This window comes from Stegodyphus dumicola, chromosome 5 (assembly GCF_044657685.1).
Source record: "Stegodyphus dumicola isolate Sdum_Otavi_A_Nest chromosome 5, ASM4465768v1".
Classification (NCBI taxonomy): Eukaryota; Metazoa; Arthropoda; class Arachnida; order Araneae; family Eresidae; genus Stegodyphus; species Stegodyphus dumicola.
This window is the reverse complement of record NC_140772.1, coordinates 5,110,110-5,130,851: the sequence shown is the minus strand read 5'-3', so window position 1 is coordinate 5,130,851 and position 20,742 is coordinate 5,110,110. Positions and strand designations below refer to the sequence as shown.

The 20,742-nt window shown below is 35.4% G+C and overlaps 1 long non-coding RNA gene across 1 annotated transcript in view; it reads left to right on the top strand.

Moving 5' to 3' along the window:
- The window catches only part of LOC146997017 (uncharacterized), a 62,005-nt gene extending 41,555 nt beyond the window's left edge, over positions 1-20,450 (top strand). Inside the window, exons 3-4 of the long non-coding RNA XR_015040983.1 lie at positions 7,833-7,928; positions 19,943-20,450. This is a non-coding gene — a long non-coding RNA (uncharacterized LOC146997017). The remainder of the gene's footprint in view (positions 1-7,832; positions 7,929-19,942) is intronic.
- The last annotated feature ends 292 nt before the right edge of the window (positions 20,451-20,742 follow it).

Below are 20,742 nucleotides of genomic sequence, written 5' to 3'. Positions count from 1 at the left end.
CAGTGTTGTGTTCTGTGTTGTAGGGATGTCGTTCACGTAAATATTAAAGTAAGTGAGCCCTAAAAGGGTCCCCTGAGGGACCCCCGTCCTTATAGGGTGTACAGTAGAATTTGTTCCAGAGACGTGAACGACAAAGTTTCTACCTGTTAGGTAGGAGTTGGTGATGTTTGTGATGTAATCTGGGAAGCCCAGATTGTGTATTTTGTAAACAAGTGCCTCCAGCCAGACTCGATCAAAGGCCTTGGCTATGTCAATAAACAGACCTCCAGTGACTCTCTTCTTGTGTAGACCTTCAGAGATGAGCTCCACCACCCTGTACAGTTGGTTGGTTGTTCTCAAGCCTTTCCGGAAGCCGAATTGACTTGGGATGAGGATGCTGTTACGCTCCAGATGGTCGTTGATTCTGTGAAGGAGTGTTGATTCATAGAGCTTGCTCATGGAGGAGAGTAGACTGATCGGTCGATAAACCTCGGGGTCTGATGATGACTTTCCTGGCTTGAGGATGGGTATGATTTTCGCAGTTTTCCATGCCTGTGGAAAATATTGTAGCTGCATAATCTTAGTGAAAGCTTCGCTAGTACGAAAAGGATCTTCAATGGAAGTTTCTTAAGCATGGAGTTAGTAATGCCATCCAGGCCAGGGCTCTTCTTCTTCTTGAGTTTATTGGCATAGTCAACATTCTCCGAGGGCATGACTGGAGGGATGTTGTTTATGTTTGTATCTGTTGTGATGTTGTTGTGAAATGTGTAAACAATATGTTCTGTTGATGTATCATGTATGTTGTTCGTGCAAAACTGAGATTCCAGTTGCTGTGCTAACAATTCTGCTTTCTCAGTTTCAGTGTAGTGAATCCTCGTGGGGCCTTTAAGGGGCGGAATTTTATTGTAGCATTTAGTATACCCAGAGACAGCTTTTCACAGTGAGTTGTCATCTGTGGAAAAGTGAGTTAAGGTAGCTGGTCCAGCTTTGTTGTGCTTGTTCGCGTGTAAGAGACTTGACTGCATTAGATAGGCGATTGAACTGTTGTTTATCCTCTCTGCACCTTGTGTGTTGGAAACGTCTACGTGCTGCATTTCTTTGCTTGATTAGTGCTTCCAAATCTCTGCTCCTTGTCTGCTTCCTTTTTAGAATTTCAATTTTGGCTCCGTCATGTGCGGTGTTGATTTTTTGGGTAAGCTCCTGAATAAAACTATCAATGTCATCCCCAGTCTGTATCGTAGGGAGTGTATAGTGTATGTTGTTGAGAGCTTTGGCAAATATATGTCAGTCGATCCTAAAGGCTCTTGTGTCTGTTGTGGTATACCTACTAATGTCCAGAATCATCTTAACCGGATTGTGATCCGATGACAATTCGTCCAGCACGGAAATATCCAGTGGGACCGAAAGCTGCGGTATTGTGACAGGAATATGTGGGATGCAGCGTTTAATCAGGAGTGCAGTTCCACCCCCTCTTGGGCGGGAAATTGACGGAGATCTGTTTGAACGATGCACTATGTAGTTTTGCACATAAATAGGTGTGGCTGGGCCAAGTTTGTGTTCTTGTAGGAGTGTACTCATTTATAAAATCTCTTAGCTCGTGAATTCTATGAGATAATCCATTTGCGTTCTATGTAATTATATTCAAAACATTATTCACATTATACATTATTTACATTAGTGGCAGATCCAAAGATTTCTTTAAACAATTCAAATAAAATAAACAATTTATCTACAGTGTTTCGGGTTGCCTGTAGGTCAGGCATTTTGTTTGATATTTTACGCAATACATTAACAAAGGATATGCCATTGAACATATTAACAATATCTTTTATAAATTTGGATACCTCAAATAGGCCAGATAGGCCAACATCGTTACGGTTACATGGTTTATTTATTTTTTCTCATTTTTTACAATTCTTTCACTCTTTTCACTATTAACTGATTCCTCAGGAATCTGGGGGGTTTTCCCACTAGCTACGTTTTAGCTACATTTGCATAGGAAACTCCAGCTTTTACAAAACTGTCCTTAACAGGCTGGTTGCTATTATTGGTAGTCATGATTTTTTTGCTATTTAATCTGGCACCTTGGGGAGCTTGGAATTTGGGGCATCCGCGATAATTCGCAGGATGTCCAGTCTGCCCGCAGTTACAACATTTAACATTTTCTATGAATTTGCTGACACATTCTTCAGTTTTATGGGTGCCAGCGCACTTAACACATCTAGGTTTTAGTTTGCAGTTGTCTGATGAGTGATGGAAGTGCTGGCAGTTATGACACTGCACAACACTCCCATTTACTCGATAAGGTTTAAAACTAACATAAAAGTTTAGAAACTTAGTTATATCATATATTTTTTCAACTTCCGGAGTTTTTTCGATGTGAATTTGAAACAAGGGCATGGGGACTCTTGTCCGAATTCGGTGCATTTGAGCGACTTTTCTAACTTTGTAGCCCATCCTCGTGAGCTCTTCATGGATATCTTTCGATGAGCAGTCTATTGGCATAACTCTTAATACCACTTTGAGTGGTTTGTCTAATTTGGACAGTATTATGTAGTGATCAATTTTCTTTTCATCCAGGAATTTGGTAATTACCCGGTGATCGTCCTCAGTGTCGGGGAAGATTTTTAGAAAGTCCTCCTGCACCTCGCCTGCAAATTCACATTTAACATCGGTACGTAGTACCTTCATAAATTCATTGAATTTCATGTCCGGTTTGAACTTTAAAAGTTTAATCAAATCAAATCTTTTAATCAAAACTCCAACTTTAAAAGGTAGCGTGCTTGGGGAAATGGTTAAGTATTTTAGGGAGTTAACTATTTTCATTCTGCCTCCTTCGATTTCGAATCGTGGAAGTTTTGCTACGTTTTACGAGGGTCTGTGGATAATTAGGGCGTGGGATTTTTCTTCAGAAATTATTAAATTTTACTGTTTTCGTAGAGAATTGCAATTTTCTACTGTGTTACTTACATTTCTTTGCCACATCGTCCATGAAAGCTATGCATTCAGAGTGTTAAGGCCATTTGTGATTAGTGATTTAGTCAAATTCCAGATTCTAAAAATCTGCACTTAGGCATGAGGCCTGTGGACAGACTCTGGCATTTTCAGTCATACCGTGGTTGTTAGTTATAATTACACTGCGTTTGTTAGTGAAGTAATCTTGAAAATTTCATAATTGTTTTTTTGGACCGTTTATATTTTTTAATGTTCCTAGAACCTCCGGCCAGCAGCACGAATCGAAGGTTTTTTTGGATGTGTAGGCACATCAAAGCCGAGTCCTGATTCTGCACTTTATTTTTTCATCTGCTGTAGAACTTCATTGATTGCAGGTACAGAGCTTTTATTGGAGAACAAACCGAATTGGTGTGGGCTTGCTGTGTTGGGCTTTCAAATATGATGCCTGAACTGGTACTTGATATCCAGATTAGGCTTGTCATTTCGTATTTAATTTTAACTGGCATTAAAAAAATTATTTAGGCATGGAAAGATATATTCAGTGGATTAGCTGTTTCTAGAATATTTGTTAAATTGTAAATAACGTTCGAAAATTCTGCGAAAGACCTAAGGAATGCAAAATTTCCCTCCCCCCCACTCACAAGAAAGGACTTAATAAGCATTTTAAATACCGAACTAAAACAAACTGATAACGATACAAAATGTTCATTTCCTAAAAGATGAATAACTTGCGTCTGCTGTGCCTTATGTTGGAATAATATTAGTAGAGCGAGATTGACATGGATTTGCAATGGAGAATTCTACTTTGACTCGAATTTTTTTTTTTTTTTCCTTTCATTTAATTTTTCAGTTTGTAATTTTGTATTTGTTGTTTTACATTTATTATTTCTTCATGAAACTGGTTCAGGAAATCCTACTGGTCTAAGAAGAGATGTACATAAGGTTACATTTCATCCTTAATTTAGAATTAAGGATGTATTTGGGTTGATGGTTGTATTTTTTTTTTTTTTTATATATTTATTTATTTTTATTGCTTGGAAATGCCTTATGTATTTTATGAATGTAGAAAATTTTATTCTTCCCAAGCTCCTCTTTTCTTAAATAGCGAAAATTTCCGTCATAACATCAGATTCAGGGCTTAATTTCTAAAAGTAGAAGTACCGGAGCCCTATAGAAGACCGGCAGGAAAGAGAAACCAAGAGTAAATAAAGGAATAAAATGACTATTAAAATCATTAACAATTTAAAAACTGAATAGTTAATTAATAATTATGTAATTGTAGAATGGATGTTAGCAATGAATGTTTATTAATAATTATTTAATTGATAATTATTATTGAATTCATAGTTAATTTAACATTGTTTATTAAATGAATAATTAAGGATTAAAGTAATTAAATAAAACGCAAAGAGGTATATTAAAATTTAATGATCCATTTTTAATATAAGTTTATTGCTAAAAAATTTTTTCGAGATCCCATTTCTACTGAAATTGTTGTTCAGTTATATAAAAGAAGTGAAGCCTTCTTATTTAGGGCTGCGGTACACTCCGGCTAAAATTAGAATTTATCCCCAAAACTAAGAAGTACCGGAGCTGACCTCCTGTGGGCTCCGGCACAATTTGAGCTTTCATCAGTTTTGAACAGAGATCTGTGTGAATAGCTTATCCAAGCACCTTGAATGGAATGAGAGATCCCATTCAAGTTCTTTGGTGTCGCAAACTGTGTTTACTGTGTATTTTGGTTCTCCAAAAAGCAGATGTTGTATCTGCTCAGTTTAGCTTTTGTTTGGAATGTATAATCGGGTAATTTAATTTTGGGAGGGGGGAGATATGCCTCCTAAAATTCAAAATTTAGATGATTTTTAAAGAGTAAGAATGCTTTACTTTAGTTAAAAAGTGTAGAAATTCTGAAAAAATTCATAAAAAAGTTTCATTCATAGAAATCCGCAGAGTTCTTTAAATCTTATTTTTATCCAATGGAAGTTCGGTATAGAGGTAACGTAACGTTCATAAAAAACAAAGCTGATAAGATAAAGTTCATTGGAGATATATTTCTGAATATCATGATTTGCACGAACGTCAGTAATTATCAGATAACAGACAGCGGATGCTCTTAATAAATGTTTCGTAATAAATGGAAGACCTCAAAGGTAATTTGTTTTAATCATTAAATTTCCTTAACCCCTTGGCCTACACGATATCTGCCAATTGCGCGAGCTATAGTAAACAAGAAAGTCGGTCCCGCGCCGTGCCTTTCAACTATTCAGCCGTATATCCGAACTGGAGCAAAATGTATACTTTCATGGGCTAATCTTTGGAATATGGTAACAGGTAGTTTGGCGACATTTTGGTAAGGCGATAAAGGTTACTAGCTAGGACTTTAGCAGTGTACATGGATAAATTCAAGAGTGTGCGCAATGCCATTTTTGTGCAATTCTGGGATATTTTTTTTTAAGTGAAAATAGGTCGACGTGTACATGGATGATACCGTGTATGTGCAATTCTTAAAAACGCGGCAAGCAGTGGGCGATTCTGCACTTTCTCCCAATTTCGCACCTAATCTTCGTCATGATTAAGCACTTTTGTTCCATAAAAGTTCTAGCATAAGCGTAATTCGGCTAGCAGATTGTTGGAAAAAAATGTTGAGTAGGGGGGAAAAAAAAAATTGCCTTTACTTCGTGAAAACAAAATGGCGTCCAGAACAAAACTAGCAGGTTGCTGTAGCAGGGTTGGTCGCCAGATTTTCGCCAAAAAATCTCTAAGTTACCATAATCCAAAGATTAACCCTTTCATGACATATATATTTTCGTGTAACGAAAGGAATTGTGAAATAATAAAAAATGTTTAGATAGAAATTATCATTTTAAGAAGTCTAGGGTGTAATCATAATCAATTGATAATTTGAGAAAAATAATTGCATGATGGTAATGAGAGTTTGGCATGATGGGTATAAGAGTTTTTTAATTCTTTATGCGAAATTATACCTGAAACGTGTGAACGTAACGGAGCTTACGAGGAAGTAACAGTTCATCCAGTTTCGTCAGAAACAACTGAAAAAAGCAAAATACGTTCCAATCAAATGAAAAATATTCGATGTAGAATAACTCCAATTGCTTGCTCTGCTTGGCATTTTATACACAAATTCCTCACCACGAGTCAGACTCGTAGCTTTTGCTTATGGCACAACTTCTTTATCACGAGTCAGACTCGTGATAGGCCGTTATAGGCCAGAGGGTAAATAATATACAAAAGAGCTGGATTTTGTGAAGAATGAATTGAATTATAGGGAAAACGTAAATATTTCGAGTTCATAAAATTAATTTATAATTACTTTCATAAATAAAGCAGGTTAATATATTCTACAAAAATGAAGAGGTTAGAGACTAAAATTTTTTAACTACGATAAATTTAACTGATGATCTGATTTTTAAACGCTACAAAAATATCTTGATGAACTTATTTTTAAAGGCCGAGATGAACTGATTTTTAAACGGAAAAAAATATCTTAATGAACTGATTTTTAAACGGCAAAAAATATATTGATGAACTGACTTTTAAACGGCAAAAAATATCTTGATGAACTGATTTTTAAACGGCAAAAAAATATATTGATGAACTGACTTTTAAACGCTGAGATGAACTGATTTTTAAACGGCAAAAAAATATCTTGATGAACTGACTTTTAAACGCCGAGATGAACTGATTTTTAAACGGCAAAAAAATATATTAATGAACTGACTTTTAAACGCCGAGATGAACTGATTTTTAAACGCCAAAAAAAAAAAAAATATCTTGATGAACTGATTTTTAAACGGCGAAAAAATATCTTGATGAACTGATTTTTAAACGGCAAAAAAATATATTGATGAAATGACTTTTAAACGCCGAGATGAATTGATTTTTAAACGGCAAAAAAATATCTTGATGAACTGACTTTTAAACGCCGAGATGAACTGATTTTTAAACGGCAAAAAAATATCTTGATGAACTGACTTTTAAACGCCGAGATGAACTGAATTTTAAACGGCAAAAAAATATATTGATGAACTGATTTTTAAACGGCAAAAAAATATCTTGATGAACTGAATTTTAAACGCCGAGATGAACTAATTTTTAAACGAAAAAAAAAAAAAATATCTTGATGAACTGACTTTTAAACGCCGAGAGGAACTGAGGTTTAAACGGCAAAAAATATATTGATGAACTGATTTTTAAACGGCAAAAAAATATATTGATGAACTGACTTTTAAACGGCGAGATGAAGTGATTTTAACGCCAAAAATTATCTTGATGAACTGATTTTTAAACCGGAAAAAACATCGTGATGAATATTTGAACATAAACAATAAAGACTCATAAAACCGTAAAACAAATTTATTTTTACTTGTACAAACCGGGTAACTGCAACAACATTTGTGTTAGAAATAAACTTCAAAATAAAATCTAAAATTTACGACCCGTATCTCTGGAGATGTAATAAATTTTTTGCAAAAGCCCCTTTCTGGGTGGCACCGTTTTCCTCCTAAATTAATCTCCTTCTTCCTTTTCGGGGCTATTTCTTGTGCCACCCGGACATTTTCTTCTGTTTAGGGGCCCCTTTCCCTTTCGTCGAACCTGTAACTTACAACAAATTTCGTTATTACAGCCCCCGCCCTCATTCGTTTATATTACTTATTTATTTTACATCCAACAGTTATAATTCAATATCACGTACTTACCGTGGATAGAACTTGAGATCTTTAGGTAGAAGCGAAGTATCTTGCCGACCTGTCTCTGGGGCCGCGGAAGAAACTGTTTCTCTTAGGTATTTCAGCTTAAACGACTTCTAATACACTATCTTTATCATTCGTACTTCCCCTAAGTGACATGTATGATTCTTCTTTTTATTTTTTTTCCAGTTCCCATCCTATAAAAGAACGAACATATCCTCTTCTATACGGATGAAATCTACCCTATCCAAACAAGGTTCCCGCTTCAAGAGCTCTGCATATAAAGTGAGTTTTTTTTTTTTCTTCCACTCTTTAGCAATCTGAAAAAAAAAATTGTTAATAGTAGTTAAAGTTATAAACGAATATTTAGATTATGTGAAAACCGGACCTTCTTCCCCTCCGTCCTTTAACGCTCAAAAGTACGCAGCTAACATGTTCCGCAAAGCACTAATACTGAAATCTGAATGTATAACCATGTTTAATTTAGATTTTGAGAATTATTATTTATCCTAAGCTGTCAAATAAAAGACAAAACTCGCACTTCATTCGTACCCACATAGAGGTGGCTCAAGATCTCAATATACATTTCAGTAACTTCAAACCGCAATCATTCAATTAATAGACAGCGTCATCAAAGATGTATGGTGTTAACACGAAGCGATTGAAAAAGATTTGGTGACACCGAAAATTCCAATCAACTGTTCTATCGCTGCATGAAGTTTGACGTTATGCTTGAAAAACCGATAGTTTGCGTCTCACTCCCTCCATCTTCTATAGCTACCCCTGTAACATGGTACCCTCATCATACTCAGTACACGCAAGAGGAATGAGAGCTTGCACTGTTTATTAACGATTCCAGGTAAAAACCTGAATTGCAGCTCTAGGCAACTGGAAAGAACCAGGAACAAGCAACTTGCCTTACCTTGTTCATACAAATCCAGGGAATCCGTTGTATGGTTTGCAGTGGAATCATCAAACATATTTCTTTCATACATCAAATATATGAACGACGTCTTGGAATCATATGTAAGGCTTTTTAGGAATTCTATTGGACCAGACGTTTTGGTAATGACTAATAACGCTGTTCTCAGAATTTTCGGAAACAGAAGATATCTCTCCAGTGGACTGAACAGTCTATTCAACACACTTCAGTCCTACTAAGCATGCATTGGATAACAAAACTGCACCGAGACCGATGTCTGTGAGGATCTAAATAGTGCACATTCTGAAGACTGGCGTGGAATTCCAAAGCAATTCACTAAACTGTTTGAAGATCCCATATTCTGTCCGAAGTCACCATACCACATATTAAATAAAGATTTCTCTGTCCGTTCCTATAAATACGACTGAAAATTTAATGTTTTGAGATTGATCAATTGGCAAACATGGTGATTTAAATCAAGTACTATAAAATCCCTCATAACTGCCAATATTAAAATAAAGGTACTTTCGAAGATCTAAATTTAAATCCGAAATTTAGGCCTGTGAGATCAAAAAATATGAAATGGGATAAGAAGAAAATAAGCCGGCTACTAATATATAAAAGAATGGGCTAAGAAACATGGAAAACGTCTGTGTTGCGTTTCTGCCGTCCACCATAACAAGTCTTATCCAACCAATGAATTATCCAGATTACAAGGGAACGAGCGACCAATTCCGTTTTTGCTCCTTGATGTACGAACTCTGAAGGAAGAAATTTTATCTCAACTGTAATAAAAGACCTTTACTCCGCATAGACAAAACCCAAACGACTCCTTTACACGCACAGCCATGGTAGAGAGGTTTGACCGAACTACCTTTAGCAACCACTCGCTAATTGTTTCCAGAAATCAACAGTACTGGGACCACACGTTAACTCTGCTTCTACTGGCCCACCGTAGTGCTATCCCGATCTCAGACGCTCTTCGGTCGTCACCTTCGTCAGCTTTGTGATTTATTGTTTGATTGCCCTTCGGATCGCCTGAGGTGCCATTCTCCAGACACGGTTTCAAATGATGCTCAATTTTGCTCGACAGAAAGTGACGGAGAAGATGAAGGCCCAGTTCGACACGAGAGCTACAGGACATCAATTTAACAAAAATGACAAAGTGTGGTTATGGAATCCAATTCGAAGGAAAGGAGTTTCTCCTAAACTACAGTCACCCTCGGACGATCCTTACACAATCCTGAACAGGTAAACAAGTAAAAGTGCATGGGAGCACCAACAACTTCACTACCGAATCAAACACGTATTGCCCCAATACACTAACCAGCTAGAGTATGAAATACGTGAACTAAGTATATGCTATTTCTAAGTAATACTGAAGTTATACATCGGAATTGTTAATTTAAACATAAGAAGATAATAACATAAAATTACATACAAAGTTACACAAACTGTTTAGAATACTCATTAAAATATTCGATTACGTAAATATAGTAGAGCTGATATTTTGAAGATCGTTGTACTGGAAATTTTACATTTTTATGTAAGTATATAAAAACATACGCGATTTGATTTTGCTAATATATTGGGAGTCTGATTCTTGTTATGTGACGTTTGTTACAGGTAATTAATTAGATCTGAGCTCAAATCTTTCAAAGTTTATAAATAAAGCTCATGGTCTCAGCTCAGTAAGTTAGGTATTTTGGAGCAATATGGAAATTATTAATGTATCGCGGAGTCAATTATTGAGTGACCTAGACATTGCTCTTGCGTTTCGGCTTTATCGTTTTCGGACTTAACTTGTGACTCGGCATAGGTCCAGTCCTAAAGCACCGAGCTTTTTTGCGTACCTTCATGATTTTTAAATATAGGTTGTGTTGAGCTATCGCCAGTCTTCTAAACTTTTTTTTTTCCAATGGCAGATTATGAATAGTAACAGGAAAAAAATACCAAGAACATACAATACAGCAGCACAATGGAAAAAAAAACAGCTGTAACAGAGTCCATTAATCTAACATATCTCTTGCCTCCCAGTAACGCTCGGCGAAAAATGTCTTGCGCAGAGTAGGACAATGAGATAGATGTGCGGCATCCATCATCTCTCCAAAGCTGCACAGAGTGCGTATCGGAGAAGGAACAATTTTGAATCTGTGAAGATGATATTATACGCAGTCATTTCCGGTGGCAAGGCGGAATTCAGCGACGGCTCTACCCCTTGGGCCATTACACAAATTCGGGATAACATTCTTCCAAGACTTATGAGAAACACGATTATAGAGATCTTCCTGAGCACGTACATTGATAGATCTTTTAATAAGGTCCCTAATAGCATGGAAAGGCAAAGGACGAGAAATATTCTGCATGATTAAAGCACCCTTTTTTGCCGAGAAGTCGGCTTTCTTGTTACCTGGAATCCCACAGTGGGTAGGAACCCACTGCAGGACTATAATTTTCTCAAGCGAAGCAGGGCTTGTAGATGATGTCGACAATCCAATATATCCTGTGATATGGAATTTTCATCTGAAACGATAACCAACAGAGCAGCTCGGGAATCACTGAGTATAACAACTCTTGTGAATTTTTCCAAGTGGCATGGTAGCTGGGACAGAGCTGTGCGAATCGCAGAAATTTCACCGTCAAACGCAGTACCTGGTCCCATAGGGATGTAAAAAGAGAAAATTTCCAGTCTTTTAAGGGGACTCTTACACCTTAAAACCCACAAGATCTTCGATTATTTAACTGTTGCAAGAATTGGGATAACTTATTTATTTTAAAAGCAATTACTTCCAACTTTGTACAGCTGACTACATAATATAGCTGCTCTCTGAAATAGTAATGAGAAAGTTTGTATTGCCACAAATATTTTTATAATTTAATACGCTTTGTGACAAAATCTTTCGCCATGTTTCCACCTTGCGCGCACAGTTTAAAACATTCTGTTGCATATTTTAATTCCATATTTAATATGTAGCTTTTATAACATTTGGAAATTACCATGAACCAAAAATTCTAAGAATATCATGTTAAATTTTTATTTTATTTGGAGTTGAGTTTATAAAATATATTTTATTAAAAAAATTGTAATGTTTTCGTCCATAAAATTTTTTAATATTAAAATATTCATCAGATTTTTGGTTCCGTTAGAAAATAGTGTCCATATAAAGAATTCCATCCAATTTCAAGTATGTACGTACCATTAGCCATTTTTAAAATATCATGCACACGAGGTGAAAACATGGAGAAAACTTTTGTCACAAAGCGGATTAAATTACAAAAATATTTGTGGCAACACAAACTTTCTGGTTATAGTTCCCAAAGCAGTTATATTACGTAGTCAGCTGTAAAAAGTTGGAAGTAATTGTTTTTAAAATAAATCAAATATTCCAATTCTTGCAACAGTCACATATTCGAAGATCATGTGGGGTTTAAGGTGTATGAGCCCCCTTAAAGTTAGAATCTAGATTGGTGGGTTTCCGAATGTGTGAGACGGCAGAAGCATAGATAATGGTCTGCATCTCCTTTGACTCCACACACGCCATTTTTGCTATTGGAGAGATTCCTTTTCAGAAAATAATCTGGATATGGGACATGACTGGTGAGGCAATAAATTAGGAAGGGCTTGGAGCTTCTAATTTCTGTGCCGATGTTTGGAAAGAACTAAGCTAAACTGCGACGTAGTTCGGATCCATATGTCATCAGATTCTAAATATAAATCGTTCGTTACGAGAGGCTAGTCCCTTACTATGGCCATAGTGTATATAATGTAAATAGATCATGGTCCTTCGGGTAAATAAATTTGTAAATGTATGCATTTATTTATTGACTTGGTGTTTGATTTGTTGTACGTTATTTATTGAAATTATTATTTTAGTATTGCGTTGGTGTTCAGTTATTGATTTTCCTTAGTTGTAATTATGGCTACCTGTCCGGGAGTCTCACTGCCCGGGATATGCAGTCTTTCGGAAGGGGAAATGCTATGAATTTTGTACATATGGTAAATAATTTTAATGAACCTATGCGTAAATTGTAGTACCTCCTGTAAAATGTAGCATAAAAGGCCTCAGAGGGCGAAACATCGTCGTTCGGCTGTCTTTCCAAACTGGCGAAATAGCGCGAAGGTGGGATATTGTCTTAAAGCTTAGCGACATTTTGGTCCGATTTTTGTGTAACTGTAACTGAACTCTTAACTGTCTAAACCTTCCAGCAATTTCAAGAAATCGAAGGTACTGGAAATTTTTCGGCGGGCAGAGGAAAACTATATAAAACTGGAGAAAGCATTAGTTCTTCAATATAATTTAGAGTTTTGTTCAGATCACTCTGCGAGCTTGTAATATTAGCAGTCATAAAAGTGGCTTGCAATCTCAATGATAATAATGGATTTACCTTTTGTAATATTATTTTATTATTTAAATTTTATTCCGCTAAATCAGCAGGAAAAGCTGAAGTTCCAGTAAATTGCTTTTGAAAAAATTAATTTCAACAAGCTATCATCGGTGCGCACATAATAATATAAATAAGAATGTCCTTTTGTTTGTAATTCACACAAATCTATAATTTTATTCAGTATTTCTACATGGCTGAATTTAGTTGGCCAACATGTTTGATAAGCGAGAGCTGTCAGGCCAGTGAAGGACATGTTGAAGACATTGTTGGAAAGTCATGCTGTATGTGGCCGAGCATTGTCCTATCGAAAAACAGAACCTGGACCATCGGCTAGCACAGGCAGTACGATCGACTGCAAAATTTAATCAACATATCTTTGAGCAGTCAGAATACCTCGCAGCATGACTAATGGTGAACGACTGTCTTATCTGATCGCTTCTCAGACTATCACACCCTATGTTCTGATCGGTTATAAATGGTACATTCGATCGCTCACCTCTCCGTCTTCGGACACATACACAGCAGTCATCAATCATTGACAAAAAGTGGGATTCATCACTGAATATCACTTTCTCCGATCGGACATTGTCCAGCTTCAGCGACAGCGGCACTATGTAAGACGATACTGCTTATGGTGGACTGTCAATGGTAAGCATCTTAATAGACGTCAAGATCGTAACACGTTGAGCGCGGTGCCGAATTTTTTGTCCTTTCCGTTCAGCCGGCAGCGAGCTAAGCCGTATTTTTGTTTAGAATGTTTCAATACATTTCATTAACACTAAATTTTATCACATTTCATTAAGACTCTATTTATTTTTTAACTTTAATACTGTCGTTCCCGCGGGCCGACGCCAGCCAAACGAAAATTCCAGTTCCGGTCCCTAGGGACCGACGCCGGCCACACGGAAAGTTCACCACCAGTCCCCAGGGACCGGCGCCGCGCCTCAAAGTGTTAACCCCAGCGTCCTATAGTCTCCTGCTAATCGTATCCCAGGATATCCCAGAATCCCTGCGAGTTTCCAAATGGCATTTAATCACTGATAGCATAACATAGCAACGACCACATCACTTTGACCAATATTCAGATCCGTTTATTCAGCCAACCTGCCTCTTTTAGCCCTATGATGCGACCCTTCTCAAAGTCTGACAAATGTTTGTACGTCGTCGAGTACGTCTCAAAGGCATCTTTCATTGCAATGCCACATTACAAATTTATTACAATCTCTATCCAAGCCGTCAGCATAGCAGAGATTGTAAATGCTCGTCCCTCATCACACCTGCCCTTTAACATTCTACCAGCTGTAAACTTCAGACGCGCACTGTATCGCTCCACAATTCTGAATGATGCTGCAAGTTTAATCATTTACTTAACTTAACAAACCACATTTGCATGCTGTGTTTCGAAGTTCTGGCTCTGTTTTCCCTCGATTGCTTTTATTTTTTCCAACAGTTTTATGTTTACAATGTTCCCACTGAATATAAAGACATCGCTATGTGATTTCTTTTAAAAGAGATGACGCATATTTCCATGAACCAGATTTCTGAACCAGAAACTATGGAAGTTTCCTGAATCGTAGCTCTCGAAATAACAAAGCAGGGGGGGGACATACAGAAACTGAGGAAAACTTAATCAAGCCGTGCGACCTGAAAATTGATAGACTGAGGATGGGGTGGAGTTCCTGGTGCATAACCTGAAAGATTATATATGCCGAATAGACGTAGAGACACTAGGTTAATTTGAAGTAGGAAAGAAGTGAAAAATGAGCAGTGCCCTCGCCGGGACTCGAACCACGGACCTCTCATACGCGCCGAGTGCGCTGGCCATTACGCCACGAAGGCATAGAAATGCGATTGTGCATGGAAGATGTACATTATTGTTATTATATACTTTTAACTTTTTCCTGGTTCTTTTTTGCATAACTCCATAGAGCTAATGTTAATTTTGACCCCTAGAAAATGTTGTTATCGATAAGTGACTAATTTAATAACTATATAAAATTGTTCCTTGGCACTCTTAGATTAAATTATTATAACTAAATTTTCTTAGTTCTTTGTTTGTCTGTAATTCTCAATTTATTGTTTTTCTGTTTTTTTCCCGTGTATCGTAACTCTTTTCCTTTTCTAATGCATTAATTACTACTACTGGTATCTGTCTTTTTGGAACTTCTTAATTGACTGTAAAATTGTTCTGCCGCATATTGCCATATATTGCGGGAAGCCGACTTTACAGGTATTTTTACTAGGATTTATTCATAGTATTGGAGATTCATAATTTAGTTTTTCACTCTTGTATTCGGTTTTTCACCTTGTATTGTAATCTACTATAAATATTTTTGCTACATGTACTGATTTTAATTTTTCATATATTCATTAAACTTTGATGATTAGGTATATCTATAAATTTTTACTATACTTAACATACGAAATATTATAAGTACTGGGACAACATTTTAAATTTTTTTTTTTTTCCCTATATGATGTATATTTATTGTAATTGCACTATATATATAATATATTTTTGTTCCATGTACTTTATATTTTTGTCTTTCATATTTATTAATTGTTGGTGTTGCTGATTACGTATATCTTGAGTTCTTATATTGTTTTGTATCATTCTCTTCTTATTGCACCTTTGATCCGCTCCAGCAATGCTTGTTTTATTACTGATAGACCTAATTTTGTTATATGGCTACAACGTTGCCATTTTACTATTTTATGTTTTTAAGTCTTCTCGGTTCGTTCAATATGTAGGCATTACTTATTTTAATTTCTTCATTTGCCATTTTATTATATATTGTACCTTGGATACTTAATACTGTGACATGTTTGAATATCATATATTGTATTGAATATTATATTGTAAATGTAATGTATTCTCTTTGTAAGTTTAGATTTTATATTTTTTTTTACTTCTATTATTTTTAATTTCTTTTATTTGCTTATATTTAATCATGTATTTATTCTCAAGTCATATTCATTGTGCTATTGCTGTACAATTTTAAGCCCTTGTATTATTTTTCTTTAATAAATGCCCGGACTTTGGTTGAGTTTGTCTGGAGGGCGCTTTTGGTCTGTTGGACTGCCTTCTGGATGGTCCGGGTTCTGGGCTTCGGTTCCGGGTGCAGGGTGCCCGTGTGATCTCATCTTTCGGCTCTAGATATTGGTGGGAACGGTGCTTATACCGATTAACCATTATGATAAAGGGACAGTGACCGTGCCCTCCGTAACCTGTAACCTATATACTTCCCCCTTTTAAAGGGCGACTGGAGATTAAGGGACCCCCATCGACAGATCCTGGTGGCGGAGAATCTTCATCCACCACCTTTTTTAGTTTGGACGTCAACGTAGAGACAATAGGTAATTTTTGAAAGTAGGAGAGATGAAAAATGAGCAGTGCCCTCGCCGGGGCTCGAACCACGGACCTTTCGAATACGCGCCGAAGAATTGAGGAATGAAATGGTATAAAACTTGCACCAGTTTCATTATTAGACAATACAGACCAAGGAACGATGAGCGGTATGGTCATGGGTATCAAAATGTTGTACAAAAGACGAAGGCCATTTGGCTTATTCTTCATTTCAAGATGATGACAGTCGTAGAATAAGTTTAGTTGTATGTGCACTGCTTCCATCTGTGCTAATATATCTTTGCGGATCAGACGTTTTAAACGGAATTAGATATAACTAGCTTGCAAATGAAAATGAAGCAGCAAAGTAGACTGGAAGTGAAACTAACCTATACCTACTATGCTGTCTCAGATTTGGTGGGAAAACATTAATTGCATTTTTCCATTAATTTATCCAAAAATTAAAAAAATAAATAAACAAATGCAAGCATAAACATAAATAAGAATCTCATCATCCCGCTTTGGGGCTGCAGCAGAGTTGATCGCCTTTTGTTGTTGTTATCAGATGTAAAAAACAACTGCAAACGAAAAGTTACGGACGCCTTTAAAATCACTCAAATGAACTACAAGTTCTCCAGATGAACGAATACGATAATTTTAAAGAATAACAGCTATTTTATTAAGTTAAAATGCAGCCTTAAATTAGCATTACTAACATAAACATCATCAAAATAAGCTGAGAACAACACTGCGTTCTAAATAATGCGTGAAAAGGAGAAAAAAAAAATATTTTTCTTAACAATAATAATAATCGTTGCCATTCAACCACAAGAAAAGTAATAATAAAAGTATAAGTTGAAAAATCATAGATGAAGTAGTAGTTAAGTTTAAATAAGTTAAATAGTAGTTAAGTTCTGAAGTTGCACAATTTCGCACTTTAAGAGGAATTCTGTATCAACCGACAGACTCGTTTCGACAATGTTTGTCATCGACATAACTTGGCAAACTGCCAGTTTTCGAAAGGCCTGCCATTCGACGCCCTATAAGATCTTTAATGCGTGTGTGCGACTTACCTAATTTGCTGATTTAAATGCAATGTGGTATACTTATTAATAATTTTAATTTAATCTTTAGTGATATCCGTAACTGTGTAATTTATAATACATGGAAGTTACATGAATCTCTCGAGATTTGTAATTAACAGAGTGAAAGTATTCATAAACATTTGCATTCTTGAAATAAATAAAATATGATTCTTTAGAAATAAAATATTTTTCTTATACCATCTATCACATACTTTTGTATGGAATAATTGTTTGCACGCCCATTTCCAACCAAGTTAATATTAACCCTTTGACAACTAACGGAACATGTATGTCCCACTGAAAGTTTAAAAATGACTGCTGACATAAAAAGTACTTAGAATCTTCTCACTGTTGGGGATCCTCTTCCAATAGATGGAAAATCGAGACGACGCCGCACAAATGAGCGTAGCGAAAAGAACAAATATGAGCTGTTCATATAATAATGTTTTCCAGAATAATAGGTGTGCTTACAGTAAGTTGAACGCTACGTGTGGGACATTAACTACGGCTGTGACGGTAACCGGAAAAATGCTCACAGAATCATTCTCACAGGTATAAATGCTCACAGGAAAAAAGCTCACACAGAAATGTGCCCACATAGAAAAAAAGCTCACAGGGAAAAATGCTCACTTAGAAATATGCTCACAAGGAAAAAAAGCTTACATAGATGTATGCTTACACGGAAATAAGCCCACTGATAAATAAAATACGTAGAAATATCGTTAGATTAATCAATAAGTAATCGATTTGAATATCTACGGGAATTGCTCATAGAAAAAATATTTAAATTACCAAAATATCTATGGTATATATATATATATATATATCAAAATCTGTATAACTTATGTGTATATAAGATTATCTGTTGCTATATAAGATTATCAGTTGCTATATAAGATTAAGAAATGGGCCGTTTTGAATTAGGAAAAGTAGAAAAATTAAACAGAATATAAGTGAAAAATTATTACAATTTTAATTGTTAAAAAAATATTAGTAAATATAAGTTACACATTAAATTAGCATTGCTAACATAAACATCATCAAAATAAGATAACACTGCGTTCTAAACATTGCGTAAAAAGGAAAAAAAAAAAGAATATTTTTCTTAACATTAATCTTTGCCATTGAACCACAGGAAAAGTAATGATAAAAGTAACTTGAAAAATCATAGGTGAAGTAGTAATTAAGTTTAAATAAGTTAAATAGTAGTTAAGTTCTGAAGTTGCACAATTTCGCTCTTTAGGAGGAATTCTGTATCAACCGACAGACTCGTTTCGACAATGTTTGTCTTATTTAGAAGAGTAAGCAAACATAAATAATTATTTTATTTAAATTACGAAAGTACCTTATTATATATAAATCACAAATATATATTTCAAAAGTTATGAATACATAAACGTGCTGAATATTAGCTAAAATATGTCAATATTTAATTTTATCATCGATTTCATCATATTTTTTTACATGGTTCGCGATTAGCAAATGTAAATTTTCATATTCCCCCCCCCCCCCCGTTTTTTTTTTTTTTTTTTTTTTTTTACTTCATTACGCCGTGTATTCACAAAAGCTAATAATAAAATCTAAAATCTATCAAAAGACTAAATCTTTTATGAGTCCGTCAAATAAAAACCACATACTGGGATGGATACAATTAAATAATGAATTTAGTACCTTATGAAAGCTTTCGTAACAATTTTTGGTTTTAGGAGATTTTCCGAAGGCTGCATCATAATGAATCCACGCTTCGATTGAAAACTGTGGTCTTCTAGAACTTTTTGGGCTCCAAACTTAAATAACTACATTCAAACACCAATTTCTATAGATACATATCAAAACTATGCAAAAATAGAGTAAAAAAAAAAAAAAAATTAATTGTTGGCGGTTAAAGGAATAAAAATGTCGTACAGGGGCAGTAGTATAAAATATTATAATACATGCAAAAGTTTACTATAGTTTTCATTCTTTTATATACCGCCTCTGAAAAGGTTTATGTGAGCATTTGTCCAATAATTTTTTCAAATCATCAAATAATTTTTCTTTAAACAATTCAAGTTTTTGTACGATTTTCAAGATTGATTAATGTAAGGATATTTCTACGTATTTTATTTATCAGTGGGCTTATTTCCATGTGAGCATATATCCGTGTGAGCATATTTCTAAGTGAGCATTTTTCCATGTGAGCTTTTTTCTACGTGGCCATATTTCTGTGTGGGCTTTTTTCCTGGGAGCATTTATATCTGTGAGCATTTTTCCTGTGGGCTTTTTTCCTGTGGGTTTTTTGCTGGGACATACATGTCCCCAGCCTTTGGCTTCAAAACCATTTGTCAAAAAAATCCTAAATGCTAAATTTACCTTATTTATCATATATTTTATCCACTTAGATAGAAAACGAGATAAAAACAATTTTTTTTTAAATGTTTAGTCAAAGTAAGAGAAACACCCAGCAAATAAATTCTGACATGCTTAAACTGAAATTATATAGATTGTGTGAATCTTGGTTAATCAATGCTTAGTTTTCTTTTACATGAAATATTATGAAGCAAATTTTTATTTTTTGTAGGTTGTACTAATACTGTCTCATTTGAAGACTTAGTACAGCTTCTCTAACGGCAGGAAACAGAGATCAGCAAATGTGACGGAAATGGTGACCATGACCATTGCATCACCTTTACCTTCTATCAACGAAGTAAGATTGGGGACCGATATAATCGTGACGCGTCTCGCGTTCGAACTTCGAGTGGCAAGCTGTGACCCAGATAAAGCGGAACTTGAAAATAAATTTCAGTAATTACTGTTGCCAAAGTTTTATTCTAATTTTCCATTACTTCTTCCCAGAGTGTCAGAACTGTTGGATTACACAACAGACGAACTGACGGGTAAAAGTGTGTACGCACTTTGTCATGGACAGAATGCACAAAGATGAAGGAAATGTCACATTGAACGTGGTGAATAAAAGGTTTTTCTTGACTCGAATCCATTATTTCTTTACAGAAAAATATATGTAGAAAGCTATAGATTTTTGCGTATTATCAGTTAATTTGTAATTGCATTAAAATATATTTTCGAAATCTTTCTAGTTATTTTAATAGAATACAAAATGAATGAAGACAAGTTAAAACTAATACAACAAACAGCGGTTGTAATAGCGGATGCCTTCTGACCCTGCATAGTTCTCTTTCACATATGCATAAGTTCGTGCGCATTAAGAATGTGCGTGGAATTCACTATGACGCATTTACTAAAACAATACAATTTTCAACCTTTTGAAACTTGTCATCGTTTCATTAACATATTATTCAGTTCATCACCAACTTTCGTAAATATCCAACGCATTTTAGTACCCCTAGTTGATGAATATAG